This window comes from Dendropsophus ebraccatus, chromosome 5, assembly GCF_027789765.1.
Source record: "Dendropsophus ebraccatus isolate aDenEbr1 chromosome 5, aDenEbr1.pat, whole genome shotgun sequence".
Lineage (NCBI taxonomy): Eukaryota > Metazoa > Chordata > Amphibia > Anura > Hylidae > Dendropsophus > Dendropsophus ebraccatus.
Genome location: NC_091458.1, coordinates 78,803,402 through 78,823,121, shown reverse-complemented (window position 1 = coordinate 78,823,121; position 19,720 = coordinate 78,803,402). Strand labels below are relative to the sequence as shown.

At 45.0% G+C, this 19,720-nt stretch overlaps 1 long non-coding RNA gene across 1 annotated transcript; it reads left to right on the top strand.

The window, feature by feature from the left end:
• The first annotated feature begins 218 nt into the window (after positions 1-218).
• LOC138794223 (uncharacterized) lies at positions 219-19,153 on the top strand. The gene is made up of 3 exons (XR_011363381.1): positions 219-286; positions 6,314-6,389; positions 19,068-19,153. It is a non-coding gene; the product is annotated as an uncharacterized lncRNA (long non-coding RNA).
• The last annotated feature ends 567 nt before the right edge of the window (positions 19,154-19,720 follow it).

The following is a 19,720-nucleotide window of genomic DNA, read 5'->3' as shown; positions in this document are numbered from 1 at the left end:
CCCCAGGGGCCCCCTACCGCAGTTCCAGTAGGAGAGGAGAGCACACACAGCGTCTGTGAATGATCCCGAGCTGCTGCTATCAGGGGTCACACAGAGGCTGCAAGACGCTGGGCTCGGTGTCTGCTCCCCCTCCCCCTCCCTCCAGCTCCTCTTACTGCACTTGACTTCCTCCTCTGGTGTGGAGCTGTTGGGACGATGGAGGAGAGGGCTGCCGGGTGAGGATGACAGCCTGCTGCTGCAAGGAACATGAGCAGGATTCACCACTACACCCAGCATGCTAGAGGGAGTAAGTATACTATATATGTAGAGTGTAATGTGTATGAATGCAGGTGTATAATGGATGAATGTACTGTAGTATGTGTTACATGTCATGTGTACAGTGTGTGGACTGGATGGTTTGAATCTGTATAATGTATTTTCATGGATGTGTGAGTGTGTGTGTATGTATATATATATAATCATAAAAATCAAAGTCTGTCTGTCTGTCTGTCTGTCCTTCTGTCTGTCTGTCTGTCCTCTATAGACTTCCAAACGCCTGAACCGTTTGACCCCAAATTTGGCACACAGATACATTGGGTGCCCGGGAAGGTTATTGCGAAGGTCCCGTCCCCGCCAGATGTACAGGAGGGGAGGGGGAGGGGAAATAGAGGCGCCCCATAGAGATGAATGGGAAAATCTCCTCACTGCAAACACAGGTGATATAATTAGCTGCAGCAGACACGGCAGTCGGAGCCTTATCAACCAATAGGATTACTGCTTTCATTTTCACAGGGAGCAATGGTTGCTAGGGAAGCTGCCTCACAACATCCACAGTAATAACTGGTAGGCCCCCTACTCCATCTATACAGTACATGTATACAGGACCCCCTATTCCATCTATACAGTACATGTATATACAGGGCCCCCTACTCCATCTATACAGTACATGTATATACAGGGCCCCCTACTCCATCTATACAGTACATGTATATACAGGACCTCCTACTCCATCTATACAGTACACATATATACAGGGCCCCCTACTCCATCTATACAGTACATGTATATACAGGACCCCCTACTCAATCTATACAGTACATGTATACAGGGCCCTCTACTCCATCTATACAGTACATGTATATACAGGACCCCCTACTCCATCTATACAGTACATGTATATACAGGACCCCCTACTCCATCTATACAGTACATGTATACAGGACCTCTTACTCCATCTATACAGTACATGTATATACAGGGCCCCCTACTCCATCCATACAGTACATGTATATACAGAACCCCCTACCCCATCCATACAGTACATGTATATACAGGGCACAACAGGTATACCAAACTGTGACTGGGTAACACTGCTACACCAGACCTGACCAATACCGCCATACTGTGCTGGAAAACACTGTCATACCAGACCTGACCAATACCGCCATACTGTGACTGGATAACACTGCCATACCAGACCTGACCAATACCGCCATACTGTGCTGGATAACACTGTCATACCAGACCTGACCAATACTGCCATACTGTGACTGAATAACACTGCCAGACCTGACCAATACCGCCATACTGTGACTGGATAACACCCCCATACCAGACCTGACCAATACCGCCATACTGTGACTGGATAACACCTCCATACCAGACCTGACCAATACTGCCATACTGTGCCTGGGTAACACCGCCACACCAGACCTGACCAATACCGCCATACTGTGACTGGATAACACTGCCACACCAGACCTGACCAATGCCGCCATACTGTGACTGGATAACACTGCCACACCAGACCTGACCAATACAGCCATACTGTGACTGGATAATACTGTCATACTGGACCTGACCAATACCGCCATACTGTGACTGGATAACACTGCCATACCAGACCTGACCAATACCGGCAAACTGTGACTGGGTAACACTGCCACACCAGTCCTGACCAATACCACCATACTGTGACTGGATAACACCATCATATCAGACCTGACCAATACTGCCATACTGTGACTGGATAACACCGCAATACCAGACCTGACCAATACCACCATACCGTGACTAGATAACACCGCCACACCAGACCTGACCAATACCGCCATACTGTGACTGGATAACACCCCCATACCAGACATGACCAATACCGACACACTGTGACTGAATAACACTGCCATACGGGTAAATACAACCCTGCAGGTATACAGGACACTACAGGTATACAGGACCCCAAAACTATACACTACAAGTGCACGGGACCTCCACAAAACTATATACTACAGGTATACAGGACCCCAAACTTTACACTACAGGTATACAGGACCCCAAAACTATATACTACAGGTATACAGGACCTCCACCGACTATATACTTCAGGTATACAGGTCCTCCACCAACTATATACTACAGGTATACAGGACCCCAAACTATACACTACAGGTATACAGGACCCCAAAACTATACACTACAGGTATACAGGAACTCCACCAACTATATACTACAGGTATATAGGACCCCAAACTATACACTACAGGTATACAGGACCTCAAAACCATACACTACAGGTATACAGGACCTACACCAACTCTATAATACAGGTATACAGCACCTTCACCAACTCTATACTACAAGTATACAGGACCCCAAATATACTACAGGTATACAGGAACTCCACCAGCTATATACTACAGGTATATAGGACCCCAAACTATACACTACAGGTATACAGGACCTCCACCAACTCTATACTATAGTTATACAGGACCCTCAAACTATTTACTACAGGTATACAGGACCCCCGAACTATATGCTACAGGTATACAAGACCTCCACCAACTATACATTACAGGTATACAGCACCAACTATATACTACAGGTATACAGGACCCCCAAACTATACAGTACAGGTATACAGGACCTTCACCAACTGTACACTGCAGGTATACAGGACCTCCCTCAACTATACACTATAGGTATACAGCCCCCCCAACTATGCACTATAGATATGCGAGACCCCTAAAAACTATACATTGTGGGTATACAGAACCCCTCCAACTATGCACTACCGGTATACACTAATTCCACTGATTAACTCAGATGAAACAATACCTTTAGCTTGGCCTTCTGGGCACCTTAGAACAAATCTAATTAACACACTGACACTTTATACCCGGGCAGCGCCGGGTACATTTTCTAGTATATAATAAAAATCAAAGTCTGTCTGTCTGTCTGTCCCAAATAGACTTCCAAACGCCTGAACCGTTTGACCCCAAATTTGGCACACAGATACATTGGGTGCCCGGGAAGGTTTTAGCGAAGGTCCCATCCCCGCCAGCTGTACAGGAGAGGAGGGGGAGGGGGAAGATCGGCGCCCCATAGAGATGAATGGGAAAATCTCCTCACTGCAAACACAGGTGATATAATTAGCTGCAGCAGACACGGCAGTTGGAGCCTTAGCAACCAATAGGATTACTGCTTTAATTTTCACAGGGAGCAAATGTTGCTAGGGAAGCTGCCTCACAACATCCACAGAAATACCTGGTAGACCCCCTACTCCATCTATACAGTACATGTATATACAGGACCCCCTACTCCATCTATACAGTACATGTATATACAGGACCCCCTACTCCATCTATACATTACATGTATACAGGACCCCCTACTCCATCTATACATTACATGTATACAGGACCCCCTACTCCATCTATACAGTACATGTATACAGGACCCCCTACTCCATCTATACAGTACATGTATACAGGACCTCCTACTCCATCTATACAGTACATGTATATACAGGGCACTACAGGACAGGTATACCAAACTGTCACTGGGTAACACTGCCACACCAGACCTGACCAATACCGCCATACTGTGCTGGATAACACCGCCATACCAGACCTGACCAATACCGCCATACTGTGCTGGGTAACACTGTCATAACACGCCTGACCAATACCGCCACACTGTGACTGGATAACACTTGCATACCAGACCTGACCAATACCGCCACACTGTGACTGGATAACACTGCCATACCAGACCTGACCAATACCGCCACACTGTGACTGGATAACACTGTCATACCAGACCTAACCAATACCGCCATACTGTGACTGGATAACACTGCCATACCAGACCTGACCAATACCGCCACACTGTGACTGGATAACACTGCCATACCAGACCTGACCAATACCCCCATACTGTGACTGGATAACACTGCCATACCAGACCTGACCAATACCGCCATACTGTTACTGGGTAACACTGCCACACCAGACCTGACCAATACCGCCATACTGTAACTGGATAACACTGCTATACCAGACCTGACCAATACCACCATAGTGTGACTGGATAACATTGCCATACCAGACCTGACCAATACAGCCATACTGTGACTGGATAACACCGCCACACCAGACCTGACCAATACTACCATACTGTGACTGGATAACACTGTCATAACACACCTGACCAATACCACCATACTATGACTGGAAAAAACTGCTATACCAGACCTGACCAATACCGCCATTCTGTGACTGGATAACACTGCCATACCACACCTGACCAATACCGCCATACTGTGACTGGATAACACTACTATACCAGACCTGACCAATACCGCCACACTGTGACTGGAGAACACCGCCACACTAGACCTGACCAATACCGCCATACTGTGACTGGATAACACCGCCATACCAACCTGACCAATACCGCCATACTGTGACTAAATAACACTGCCATACCAGACCTGACCAATACCACCATACCGTGACTGGATAACACTGCCATACCAAACCTGACCAATACCGCCATACTGTGACTGGATAACACTGCCATACCAGACCTGACCAATACCGCCATACTGTGCTGGATAACACCACTATACCAGACCAATACCGCCATACTGTGACTGGATAACACCACTATACCAGACCAATACCGCCATACCTCCCTCGAAAAGACACCAGATTTTCTGGCAAGTCTGTACGGGAAGGTACTGCCCCTCTGCAAGGTGCTACCCTACGCACCAGACCATGGGTGCCAAATGGTAAATACGACCCTGCAGGTATACAGGACACTGACACTTTATACCCGGGCAGCGCCGGGTACATTTTCTAGTATATATATATATATATATATATATATATATATATATATATATATATATTGGTGTGTGTGTGTATAAGCACTGCTGACTCCAAGTGTTGAGGTGAATAGACTGTGTATAGGAGCTGCAGCCATTCTCTGGCCTCATCAGTCCTATGTAATTGCTGCAGGTGATCGGTGATTTGCTGCAGCTCCTATGTATAGTGTATGATGATGTCACTAATGGTGCATTTACACAGACAGATTTATCTGACAGATCTTTGAAGCCAAAACCAGGAACAGACTATAAACAGGGATCAGGTCAGAAAGGAAAGACTGGGATCCATCCTCTTTTCAAATCCATTCCTGGCTTCGGCTTCCAAAATCTGTCAGATAAATCTTTCTGTGTAAACGGCCCATAAGGCAATACGATGTATTTTATTGAGAAAAAAATAAGGTGGTATCCAGTCCTTTAGGTGCTGGTCACTGTATGGCGGTAATATTAGTCTGTATATAGTGTCATTATGCAGTGGTCACTCTTTGGCATTAATAATGGTCTGTATATAGCGTATATATAGAGTCATGTGGTAATCGATTAATTACCACATAATGACACTATATACAGACCAATATTACCGCCATTCAGTGACCACCACATAATGACTCTATATACACTATATACTGTACAGACTAATAGTACAGCCATAGAGTGATCGCCACATAATATTGGTCTGCATACAGTGTATATAGAATCATTATACAGTGGTCAGTCTATGGCTGTAATATTGGTCTGTATATAGTGTGTATATAGAGTTATTATGTGGTGGTCAGTCTATGGCGGAAATATTGGTCTGTATATAGCGTATATATAGAGTCATTACTGCCATAGATTGACTGCCACATAATGACTCTATATATACACTATATACAGACCAAAAGTACAGCCATAGAGTGACCGCCACATAATATTGGTCTGTATACAGTGTATATAGAGTCATTCATTATACAGTGGTCAATCTATAGCGGTAATATTGGTCTGTACATAGTGTATATAGAGTCATTATGCGGTGGTCACTTTATGGTGGTAATATTGGCCTATATATAGTGTGTTTTCTTCAATAACGGTATGGAGGTAATATTTGGTCCTGATTATAGTGTTTTTTTTTTTGTTTGTTTTTTTTAAAGCAATTCATATAAATAGTTCTTGTGTTTACACCACTAGCGGCAGTCCCAGCATGTAGCGGCAGTCCCAAATCAGGACGATCTCACTCTGTGAGGACACCAGGGAAAATGATCAGGTAGTATATATCTTTATTGTTTACTACTGTGTATACAGCAAGGATTGCACAGACATCACTAATGATATACTGTATAAATACACATAGGGGGAGATTTATCAAACATGGTTTAAAGTAAAACTGGCTCAGTTGCCCTTAGCAACCAATCAGATTCCACCTTTCATTACTCAGATTCTAAGTAGGTGGAATCTGATTGGTTGCTAGGGGCAACTGAGCCAATTCTTCTTTACATCAGTTTGATAAATCTCCTCCATAGCTTTTGCTGGATCATAAAAGAGCCATGTAGTAGGCTCTCTAAGCGAGCTCCATTCTACCAGATTGGCACTCACTTCTGCGGAATATCAGGCCGTGTAATACGGCCTTAAAAGTGGCCGTACACTTCCAATAACTGCTGGCTGAACAATCCTTCAGCTGACAATTATCTCTCCCATACGACCCCGTCCTCCCCATACACAGAAATTTGGCACATCTGAGTGTTCCTGTGTTCTCTATGAGAGGGGAAAGCCATAGCCATACAGATCTGATGGCGACTTATCTCTCTGAGAACAAAGAGGTTGGGTGTTGATTTTCCATCAAGCTCGACCCCCTATGTCCACTGATATCATCTCTCAGAGGACTGTCCAGAAAACCCCATACACCTCACACTGATTGCCGAACCCACCAGGAGCAACAGGTACCACCAACAAAAGAGTAAAATGTATGGGGACCTTTAATTGTTGCTAAAATATTTCAGCATTTGGGGCCCCACCTTTAACTTTGCCCAGGGCCACATCTAGTCTAAAACCGGCCCTGTCTTTAACATGGCTGCCACTTGATCCTTGAGGTATGTACAATCTCCTGCCCTCTGGTTTCTGGACTGCCCCGGCAAGGCAATCTTATATGTGTGTGGTAACCACAGGGAATGATGAGCGTTATGCTGCAGGCTAGCATAATGTTGTAGTATTGTATTATATTTTTACATAGTAGGGTGAGGCAACTAACCCTGGGATCTTTTGTAAGCCCATCAAATGCTTTTGTCAAGATAGCATTTTCAGTAATGCAAAGTAAAGGAATAGGACCTGTGGACTCTAGGATTCCATGAAACAACTTAATACATAATAACACATATTATGACACCGTCCGTTCTGTGACCTGGTCATGTCACAGAATGGCCGGTGTTAGTAAAAGTCATCCTAGCCGCTACTTCAGTACCGGATAGATGAACTTAATTTCTGTTGAATTGGGATGCAGGAGCATTCGAGTGTGCCCACATCACAAATCACCATAGCACACAATGGAAAGTGCGGCCGGAACCACACTTTCCATTGTGTGAGCTGTCAGTGTTGTGTGGCCGCTATTCAATAAACTGCAACAACGGCCATGATTAATAGAAAAGATACAGTATGTGAACATAGTCTTAAAGTGTAGCTGTTACTTCAGGTGAGTCTTCAGAATAAGCTGTGTGTGTGTCTGAAGGGCAGCACTATTTCTGGCTATTCCATCACTAGTGTATGACTTTGCATCCCAAGTTACCACCCTGTAAACTCTATCTCTTTGTCTGATTTTCCTATACATAGCTAGCTAGACTAGCTTCTGTGTTGACTTCTATACACGATAAACATAAAGCATACATGGGATCCTTCAATTATATTTCACTAAGGCAAACCTTCAGAAGTTCCCAGACAAGTACTGAGCAGTGATTTCAGCCAAAACCTGAATTTACTCTGTCTGCTTGGCAGCACTTCTTGCTTACTCATCCCCCACAGCTTTATATGGGCAGTGTAAGCCTGTTCACTGTTGATGGCTTTCCTTTAAGCCCCATTACAAGGGACGATATTGAGGAGCAAACGACCACTGCCAGCGCTGGCTTGCTCCTCATTCCCCACTCGCTGCTGGTGCTATTACACGTGTCAGCAGCAAGCGGATAAGAGCCGGGGGGGGGGCACATGGAGGTGGGGGGCTGCCCGGGTGATCGCCAGATCGCCAGCCCATTGAAGATAGCAGCGGTCTGCTGCCGCCACTCCTATTCCACAGAGCAACAGCAGCAGATCGTTGCTATTCTGGTCGTTTGTCTTTGAACAGGTAGACAAACAACAGCAATAATCAGCCGACATCATTCATGTCAGCTGATCGTTGTCTATTACACCAGATGATCATCGGCCGTAACAGCCGATATCTGCCAAATGCGTCCAACAATCGTTTAGTGTAATAGGGCCTTTAGTGATGAACAGATAAGTAATGAGGGAGAAGGGGAGGAAACATCCTCATGAGTAGAATGCTTGTTTGTCTAATAAGAGCTATTACAGAGTTTCTTATATTCGCTTGTACAATTGATTTCTGCTAAGTTGCTTGACATGACAGCTACACTTTGTTCTCACTACCCTGGTCAAGTCAGGACTAATTTGATAAAGATTGTTGGACAATGCTTTGCAGTTATTAGCTATCATCTAGTTAGAGGAAACCCTTGGAAACACTTCCCCCAGAGCTCACTTCACAATGAGCAAATCTTTACTTCTTAACATGTAGTTATGTAGGGTAGGGTACAGTAGAGTTGTGCACTGTATCTGAGTAGTTATTAGAGATGAGCGAACTGGTTCGGCTGGTATGAGCCTGATGAGGATGATAGCATCATTCTGCAAAAGGATGATGCTACATCGGATGTTACATGGGATCCACGGCAGGATTTGGCTTATTCGACGGATTCGTCAACCGGGAATCCGTCTGCCAGCAGGCCCGCCACAACTAAAAAGCAGACAGGCAGCAGTAGTCAACTAACAAGTCGGAAGCGTAGCCGGGACAAGCAGATGACCACTGGGGAACCCTCCTCCACTGCAGGTCCTAGTATCGTCAGCGCCAGCCCATCCTCGCAGCCTGTCGGTACTAGACTTTGCACCTCGCCTATGTGGCAGTTTTTAAAAAAGTGCCCGGAGGATACCTATGTGGTCTTCTGTCGCCTGTGCTACAGGTGCATTAAAAGAGGCTAGAGTTGCCATCCTGGCACCAGCACCATGGCTGCCCATATGAAGCGCCACCACCTTTCCGCCTGGGAGAAACAGGGTGATAGTGGGTCACAGCAGGCCCAGGCAGAGCCGCAGTCAAAATCAGCAGGAAGCAGCAGTAGTCAGTGGGGCCTTTCACAGAGTCAGACCTCCTCTGTGGAAGGGAGTGTGGTTTCACTCCCTTCTTCGGCTGGTGGCCCCTGTGTTGCTAGCAGTAGGCAGCCTGGCATCATGGAGTCCCTATACCGGAAGCAGACATATGCACCCAGCAATCCCGCAGCAGAACGCCCACCTGGCCAATTTGCTGGTGCTCCAGGCTCTGCCGTTTAAAGTTGTCACGAGTCAACACTATTTTCCAACACAGCTATCCTGGCCATGTAAAGCTATGTTCGCGAAAAGGTTGCTGACTCGCTGAGCCATTCAGTAAGCAGACATGTACTTTTAACCACAGACATCTGGAGCTGTAATTTCGGGCAAGGGCAGTATATGTCCATTACTGCTCAGTGGGTAAATGTAATATGGCCGGCAGACCCCCAGCAACTTGACCAGGGAAGGGCGATGACACCACTCCGTTGTCACAGCAGGGTTCCTGTGTCGCGGTCCTCCTTTACCTCCTCCAGTAGGTCCAAAACCTCCTAAACCGCCAGTGTTCCTCCCTTGTAACACTTGGGTGTAGCACGGAGGTGTCACGCTGTGCTGCATCTAGCCTGCCTGGGTGAAAGGAGACACACAGGGGAAGAGCTGCACCACCTGCTCGAGACTGAAATCCTCTCGTGGCTGACTTCACGCCATCTTAAAGTTGGGATGGTGGTGAGTGACAATGGGAGCAACATTCTCTCCACCCTGCATCAAGGAGGTATGAGGCACGCCCCGTGTATGGCACATGTTTTAAACCTAATAGTTACACACTTTCTAAAGTCTTCATCCCATTTACAGACGGTGCTGTCAATGGCTCGAAAGCTGTGTAACCATTTCAGCCATTCAAGTCGCTCTCACCACATCCTCCTCGACCTGCAGCGGAGGAATGGTCTTCCAAACCATCGTCTCATTTGCGTTGTTGCCACGCGGTGGAACTCCACCCTCCACTTGCTGGACCGGCTCTATGAGCAGAGGAAGTCCTTGACTAATTTCTTGATGCAGGCAGACACAACGACTCCCCTGTGTAACCTGGAGCTCGGGCAGTGGCAGTTCATGCTCATGCGTGATACCTGCCACTTGCTACGACCCTTTTAAGGAGGCCACCTTTCTGGTCAGTGGGCAAGACACAGGACTTAGCGCCATCATACCCATGCTTCATTAACTGGAGCTGATGCTGATGCGACTCAGTGACGAGGGGGAAGAGGTCTTGCCACTGTCGCAGCCCAGGTCGCTGGAGGAAGGCTTGGCGGAAGAGGAGGGAGAGGAAGTTGAGGAGGAGGAGGACCTGAACACACAGGAACTCTTAGGGGAGACGGGTGGAGGAGAAGGTAATGAGCCTTCCTGCCAGACCAGAGGGGGGCCAGAGGAGGATATGCAGGGCTATGAGGAGGATGAAGGCAGTACCCATTGGCAGTATGCTGTGAAGACTGAGGCGGGGACTCCTTCCCACACCCTGGTGGAAATGGCTAAGCGCATGTTGATATGTTTTCGGGCTGACCCACGCTTGCAAAGGATTCGTCAACGGGACAAGTTCTGGCTGGCCTCACTACTGGACCCACGGTATCGCAACAAGCTGTGTGAATTCATTCACCCTTCCCATCAGGAGGAAAAAATGAATTATTATAGAGAGGAGCTGGGTGCACAGTTAGTGGCAGATTTTGTAACACATAGCTCTCATTCACGCCATTCCCACCAGGGCCACACCAGCAGCGCTGCCTCCTCTACATCCTCCTCTAGCAGCTTGGGTGGCATGAGCAGCGGCACCAGTCTGAGCCTGATGTCCATGATGCACTCTTTCATGCAGCCACAGGCCGGGGTAACAGGGGCACCCGCACAGTAGCAGGACATGGCGGCACACCTCAAACAGCAAGTCCAGGTGTTTTTGGACTCTACCTTGCAACCTAACGTCCCTGAACCCCTGGACTACTGGGTGGGAAAATAAGATGTCTGGCCACAACTCGCTGAATTTGCTTTGGACATACTCTCCTGTATAGCCAGCAGTGTGTCATCCGAGCGAGTTTTCAGTGCAGCAGGTCATATTGTCAGTCCCAGGAGAACCAGATTGTCCTGTGATGGTGTGGAACGTCTTACTTTCATCAAAATGAACGCCACATGGATAGATAAGGACTTTGTGACACCTGCTCCTGATACCACAGAGAAGGATTTGGTCCTATTGTCAACAAGATGTAGGACCTTTTCTATCTATTATGGCCTATATGTGAACTAGACCTTACTGGTCATTCCACCCTTCCTGCTGCCCTGCTACCTCTTGCCTGTCCATGGACCTCATTATTCTGCTTGTGCTGCTCATGTCACCCCATTACAACTGCTACTCCTGCCCTGGCCTCCATCTTGGCTACTGCTGGGCCTACACTGGCCTCCATATTGGCTACTGCTGGGCCTTCACTGGCCTCATAATTGGCTACTGCTGGGCCTTAGCTGGCATCCATGTTGACTACTTCTGTCCCTGCCCTTGCCTCCTTGTTGGCTACTGCTGGGCCTTAACTGGCATCTAGGTTGACTACTGGTGTGCCTGCCCTTGCCTCCTTGCTGGCTTTTGCTGGGCCTTAACTGGCATCTAGGTTGACTACTGGTGTGCCTGCCCTTGCCTCTTTGTTGGCTACTGCTGGGCCTTAACTGGCATCTAGGTTGACTACTGGTGTGCCTGCCCTTGCCTCCTTGTTGGCTACTGCTGGACCTTAACTGGCATCCATGTTGACTACTGCTGCTCCTGGATGGCCTCCATGTTGGCTACTGCTGCTCCTGCTTGGTCTCCATGTTGGCGACTGCTGCTTCTGCCTGGCCTCCATGTTGGCTACTGCTAATCCTGCCTGCCCTCCATGTTGACTACTGATGCTCCTGCCTGGCCTCCATGTTAGCTACTGCTGCTTTGGCCTGGCTTTGTTGGCTGTTTAAGAGCGACCTGTATTCCTTTAAGAGCAACCTGGGTCCCTTTAAGAGTGACCTGGGTCCCTTAAAGAGCGACCTGGGTCCCTTTAAGAGTGACCTAGGGCCCTTTAAGAGCGACCTGGTTCCCTTTAAGAGCGACCTGGGTCCCTTTAAGAGCGACCTGTGTCCCTTTAAGAGCAACCTGGGTCCCTTTAAGAGCGATGTGGGTCCCTTTAAGAGCGATGTGGGTCCCTTAAAGAGCAACCTGGGTCCCTTTAAGAGCGACCTGGTCCCTTTAAGAGCCAAATTTTGTCCCTTTAAGAACGACCTAGGTACCTTTTTAGAGCAAAATTGGGTTCCTTTAAGAGCGACAAAGGTCCCTTTAAGAGCGACCTGGGTCCATTTAAGAGCAAAATAGATCCCTTTAAGAACAACCTGGGTCCCTTTAAGAGCGACCTGGGTCCCTTTAAGAGCGACCTGGTACCCTTTAACCCCTTAAGGACAGAGCCAATTTCAATTTTTGCGTTTTTTGTTTTTTCCTCCTTGTGCTTAAAAGGCCATAGCACTTACATTTTTCCACTGAGAGACCCACATGAGCCCTTAATTTTTGCGTCATTACTTGTACTTTGCAGTGACAGGCTGCATTTTGGCATAAACCAGAAAAAAAATAAATGTATGGTGAAATTGAAAAAAAAAATGCATTTTTTTTTTTTTATTTGGGGGGTATATGTTTTTACGTCATTCACCCTGGGGTAAAACTGACTTCTTATATATGTTCCTCAAGTCGTTACGATTAAAACGATATATAACATGTATAACTTTTCTTTTATCTGATGGCCTGTAAAAAATTCAAACCATTGTTCACAAATATATGTTACTTAAAATCGCTCTATTCCCAGGCTTATAGCGCTTTTATCCTTTGGTCTATGGGGCTGTGTGAGGTGTCATTTTTGGCGCCATTATGTTTACTTTCTATCGGTACCTTGTTTGCGCATATGCAACTTTTTGATCGCTTTTTATTACAATTTTTCTGGATTTGATGCGACCAAAAATGCGCAATTTTGCACTTTGGGATTTTTTTGTGCTTACGCCATTTTCCGTGCGAGATCAGGAATGTGATTAATTAATAGTTCGGGCGATTACGCACGCGGCGATAACAAACATGTTTGTTTATTTATTTATTTTTATTTATAACCTGGGAAAAGGGGGGTGATTAAGACTTTTATTAGGGGAGGGGGCTTTTTATTGACAACAACACTTAATTTTTTTTTTCTACACATATACTAGAAGCACCCCTGGGGGACTTCTAGTATATACACTTTGATCTCTCATTGAGATCTTTGCTGTATACTTATACAGCAAAGATCAATGAGATCAGCACCTCATTGATCGGCACCTTTAAGAGCGAAATTGGTCCCTTTAAGAGCGACACGGGTCCCTTTTAAGAGTGACTTGGGTCCCTTTAAGAGCGATTAGGTCGCTCTTAAAGGGACCCAGGTTGCTTTAAAAGGCACCCAGGTCGCTCTTAAAGGGACTTGATGCAAGTCGCTCTTAATGAAACCCATGTTGCTCTTAAGGGGATGGGACCCATGTCGCTCTGAAAGGGACGGGACCCATGTCGTTCTTAAAGGGACGGGACTCATGTGGCTCTTAAAGGGACAGGACCCAAGTCGCTGTTAAAGGGACGGGACCCAAATGCTCTTAAAGGGACGGGACCCAAGTCACTCTCAAAGGGACTCCACTCAGGGTTAAAGTTTCTCTTAAAAGAAAGTCACTGTAAAAGGGGCGCTCTTTTCAAGCACTATGTATTTCCCTGGAAATGCAAATGTATTTTACATTGTAGTTTAACTACAATTTACTTCTATGTGCATGGTGGGGGCCACACCTGTTAGCACAGTGCCATGCCCCATGCCTGTCCACTTGGTAAACACACAACAGGCAGGGGGAAATTTGTGTTTGTTTGTTTTTTAACCTGTGGCTTTCTGCAAAACTTTGTGACTTTTTCAGCTGCACCAACCATTGGAGTTTTCGTTTGTATGAATCTGTTGTAGTTAGATATAATAAGCAAAATTTAATTTAGAAAATCAGATTTATCAAAGGGGTTTGCCACTTTATAGTAAAATAGGTCAGTACAAAGTAATAGTAAGTGTACTCACTGTATATACTAACAGCAGCTCCCTGTGTACCTCATAGAGCTAAAATCAGACTCCCCTCATCCAGGCTGGGCTGCCCTGCTCTGTTTTGTTTCTGTCCATAAAAGTGGCCATGCCCTGTCCCCTGTGTCCTCCATAGACATATACAGGCTCAGTGGTGGACACTGGGGGGCGGGGCATGGTCACATGCTTCTCCATGTTAGCAATCTTATGGAACAAAACACCACAGAGCAGGGCAGCCCAGCCTGGAGGAGGGGAGTCTGATATTAGCCCTATGAGGTACACAGGGAGCTGCTGTCAGTAAGTACACTGACTAATACTGTACACTGAGCAATTTTACTATAAAGTGGCCAACCCCTTTAAGGCCTAGTTTACATATATACGGCGATCCGACGTTTCCCTCCGGTGCAGTAGAAAAGCATCTCTTAACTAATCCCATTGTTTTTAATGGGACAGTTCGAATGATGCGTTCTCACATTAGTGCGTCAGACCACTAGACTGAAAGCTAGGCTATCCGGCACCGCATCCATTAAAGTCTATGGAGCACTGGAGGCTTGCCGTGTACAGACGCATGCATTATGCATCCTCCGGCTTTTGCATCCAGCGCTCCAAATAGAGTTGTCCCTGTCCCTGCCCTTCCATTAACCCTTGTGACCCTGGCCCTGCAGCAGAGTGGCCCTTGGCAGGAGGGGCAGCCCCCAGCTCCTCTATACAGGTGCAGAATCCTTTAGAACAGGGGGAGGGAACCTTGGCTCTTAAGCTATTGCAAAACTACAACCCCCGTCATATCTGGGATATCCAGATGTCCCCATGTCTTGCTGCCCACTGTAGAGGACTCCCATGTACGTTGTACACAATATTATATCTCCTGCTCTGCTGCTGCCTGCTATAGTAATGCTGCTTCCCTCTTTATAGATGGCCCAACTAATGGAATAAACATATGGCAAATTATATTAACTGATGGCAACTGATGTTTTTTTTTTTTACTGAAAAAAGGATAGAAAACCTGATGACAACTGATACCTTTTTGGCATCAATTGTGACATCAGTTGTAGTTGGTTTCCTACAAAAAAACTAAAACTTATGCAACTTATATATGTAAACTAGCCCTAAGCCTCCTCAAAAGTACAACTGGACTGCTTGTTGTCAATAGCAAGGCATAAAACATCAACTTTTCATTTTAAACTTTTTTGGGAGAAGGAAAGCATATTTTTGATTGGTTACTTTAGGTACAAGGTTAGATTTTTGTTGAACAGTTTGGACAAATTGGGTCTAATGTGTTCATTATCCAGCAATATCAGCATACAATATTACACAAAAGTTAATTATTAGATGTCAGTATTTTAACCAATAATGAGTGCTATTGCTCAATGCATTTATATATTATTTCTCTTAATCGTTATGTAGATATTGTAAAAGCACAAAAATAGATCTATGGTATACATTCAAAATTTCCAAAAACATTGTAATTTTTTCATTGATTTAGTTTTGGATGTGTTTTGTGGTTTAATCCTGAATACATTGTAACTTGTTTAATTAATATTGAATAGTTACTGAACTCTAAAAGTCAACTAATTTTTTCTGTTATTAGCCCACCTGCCTTGCTTCTCCTACAAAGATAAAATAATCCATCTACTAAATCCACTAACAATACAAATGTCCAATTATTAATATGATTTAGCATAAATGTAATTATAACTAGGCTACTTTGTTATACTACAGCTGTTGTAACTTTAGTGCATCATTGTAATAAGCTTTATGAACAAGCTCAATAAAGTGCTGATATGACAATTTTCATGATTACATTCAGCATAATAACTAGAATAAAAGATATTTAAATGAATTCACCATAGGGACCTCTATGAAGGAGTTGCTTTGGTTCTCAAGTTTATTGTAGTAATAAAGCAAAGTTAGACAATATTACAGGCAAATAAAAGATAAAATGGAGGAAGTCTTTGTGTTTTCCTAAATTTTGGGCAAAAAATATATCTGTTTCTCATAGGAAAGAAAGACAGTCAATTTTAAATTGATCTTTATGACAATAAAGTATTTTTGTTATAATATTGCTATTTTTGAAAATAAGCCATTTTAAGTTAACATAGAGTAAAGAAGCTGGCAGCTATAATGCAACAGGGATAATGTCTTTTACACTATAGCCGACAACATCTTAACTCCCAGGGGGCCAGACTGTCACTTTCAGATTAACCAGGTACCCTCTCTTCTAAAAAGTGGGGGGGCACCTGGTTAAATAGTCAAGTCTTTCACTGATTTAAATTCATATTTTGGTGCTCGCTCATCTCTAGTATTAAGTAGTATTCAGCACTAAAAAGTTTGAGCACTGGTTACTCTAGTCAAGCATTAAAATCAATGGGAGACTCAAGTATTTATCCAGTTGCCACCTGCTTGGCAGTGTGGAGGGGGCCTAGTCAATATATTACATTTTTTTTATTCTAATTTTTACATATTTTTTTCCCTTGAAGGTGTGTGAATAATGGCCCTAAAATGAGCATAGGAAGCCAGAATGTGGTGACCTCCATTCTTTGCTGCTACTGTGCCTCTCTCAGAAGATTGTTTGTCCAATGAGCAGTGAGGCACATATACCCTTGTTTATAGTTATAACACCAAATGACCATGCCGAGGTGCACTCGTTTAGAGACACAGGGGTGCAAGGTGTTGCCAACCTTCTTTTCCAGGTAGCTATGCAGAGCAATAATTGCCTTATTGGCCAAAAAATGATGACTTTCCACTTTCTTATTTTGGTTGGGTTTAATCCAACAGCTCCCTAAGTGGTTTGGACTGTACTACCTGCAATGGGATAGATTACAGGGACCTGGTCATATTTAGAAATACAGGGCAATCAACTTAGCCAGTAGTTCATTTAGCATGTCTACCATAAGGTGCGTGCTGACATAGTGCTGTCTTATTGTGATGGATTCACACTGAGACTGTTGTCTCAGCAGTGGCAGTGACAGTGTTTTTCCCCAGTTTTTTTGTGTTTTTCCACTGATCCCCACAGAGGAGGCAGAGGTAGATGTTAGGGATCTACTGTTTCCAACTCAGGCTGCTAATCATAACTTGCAGAGATGGGACGTTGCAATGGTAGCTGCAGTTGTTGTTGTTTATGGACAAGAAGCGGCATGGGGTCCAGGTTCTTCCAAGCAATGGTGTTCCATGTGCTGCCATATAGATGTTTAAGCTGGGTTTGAACCCAAAGCCAAACCACTTTATGGTCGCAGATTCTACACATAGAATTGCAGTTTCTTATGTCAATGACACAGAAAAACTGCCACACTACTGATCGCAGTGGCCGGCTCTTTGTAGCAGGCTACAATATTTTTGAGCCCCACTGGTGCCTTGAGGTACCCCTTGAGAGCCTTTGCCTTACTGAACACCTAGCTTTCGCTGCACCCCTCCCCCTTTTGCTTTTGGAACAACAAGCTGTGGATGGGACCTGACGCTTGCTCGGTGGAACATCTTCATCCTCTGATGATGATGACATCTAGGGAAGTAGATTACACCCGGGGTCTGCAACATTATCATCCCATCGACAAAGTGTTCTTCTCCTTACCTGGCTTCCTCCAGTGGCATGCTCTACAATCCCATACTTTTGATGTAGTCTGCCCCTCCCTTGCTTCCCTGACTGCTTCAATGCCTAAAAACGATCAAAGTCTCAATGCTTACTTCCAAATCCTGACATTCCTCCAAAAGATCTTAAGGGTAGAGCGGCTGAGACTGAGGGGGGGGGGGTGCTAGGCTTGACAGAATCTCTCTTGCTGATGAATCTTTCAAAGCCAACTTGCGGCCGAGAAATGACAGGAGATAGGGCAGGAGAAACATCCTGCCCTTGCCACCAATTGCTGTTGGCACTGCTTTGTGAGGACCTTTCTTATGATTGCTTGCTCTGTCATTGACTGACTGCTGTGGAGCTGGAACTTTGAAGAATCTTTTCCACAATACCTGCCTGGCTTATATTCACCTGACCACTGGGTCTTGCTGGGAACTGCAACCTTCATCCAAGCCTGTTGGGACCACCCTGAGTCATTCCTGAAGGCTGTTAATGATGATGGTCTGGCTATTGAACTGTTAACAGACTGTAGTTCATGCCGGTTCACTCTTCTTCTACATTTAATTAAAATAAAAAAAATCAATTGAAATAGAAATTAAATTGGCACTTATATTGGTGCCACTTAAACTAAATGGGGATACAAAGGGTGCCACACAAGGGGAGGTGAAAGAGTACTTGAAGGGGGATTGGAATGTGTTATATGGTTTATTAGAAAGTTTATAAATTTTATGCTGCTGTTCCACCACTGAATACCGCTCTGATTATTACCTTCTGAAAGACAATGGTCTGTTAGGGAAAAATGACACGAAATTGATAAAACAATGCAATATATTCCATATACTCATTGTCTGTATGTCTTGTGCATTTGCAGTATAGTGTTGGTGTAGTGTTTTGTGTATATGCACTGTAGCAATGTCAGCATGCACGTATTTATCTTATTTTATTTTGTTTGAAGGTGTTGCCACTGACCGAAAATTAATAAAGAAGAAAAATATAAGAAAAAAAAAGCAATGTGGATAGATTATTTTGCATCTCCCTGATGACTTCCTGCTAACATATGTCCACAGAATTGTCTGCAAAAACACAGCAGGAAAAAGTTTTGTCTTTCCATGTCTCCTTCCTTTTGAACAATTGGCTTTGGCTCTGAAATGAATAATAAACTAAACAAAATTGATTTGTGAAAACCCTTTCCCCCAACAATGGATTTGAACTCTGTAAAAATATGCTATTGTTTGTACTGGTGCAGGAATCCAATGGTTCACCAACATGGAACTGTGGTGAGCCCTCCCAGGAGTGGCTGGCCATCCAAAATTATCCCAAGAGCATAGCAATGACTCCAAGAGGTCCCAAAACACCCCACAACAACATCCAAAGAATTGCAGGCCTCACTTGCCTCAGTTAAGGTCAGTGTTCACAATTCCACTATAAGGGTATGTGCACATTGAGTAATTCTGACAGAAACTCGCGGAATTCTCAGCTTGCGCCCGCTCACAGACTGTGGCGCGCGCATCTCTGCCCGTGTCATAGACTCCATTCTATGCATGGGCGGATTCTTTCATCCATCTAAAGAATGATCAAGTTCATTCTTTGGACGGAGGGCAGAATCCG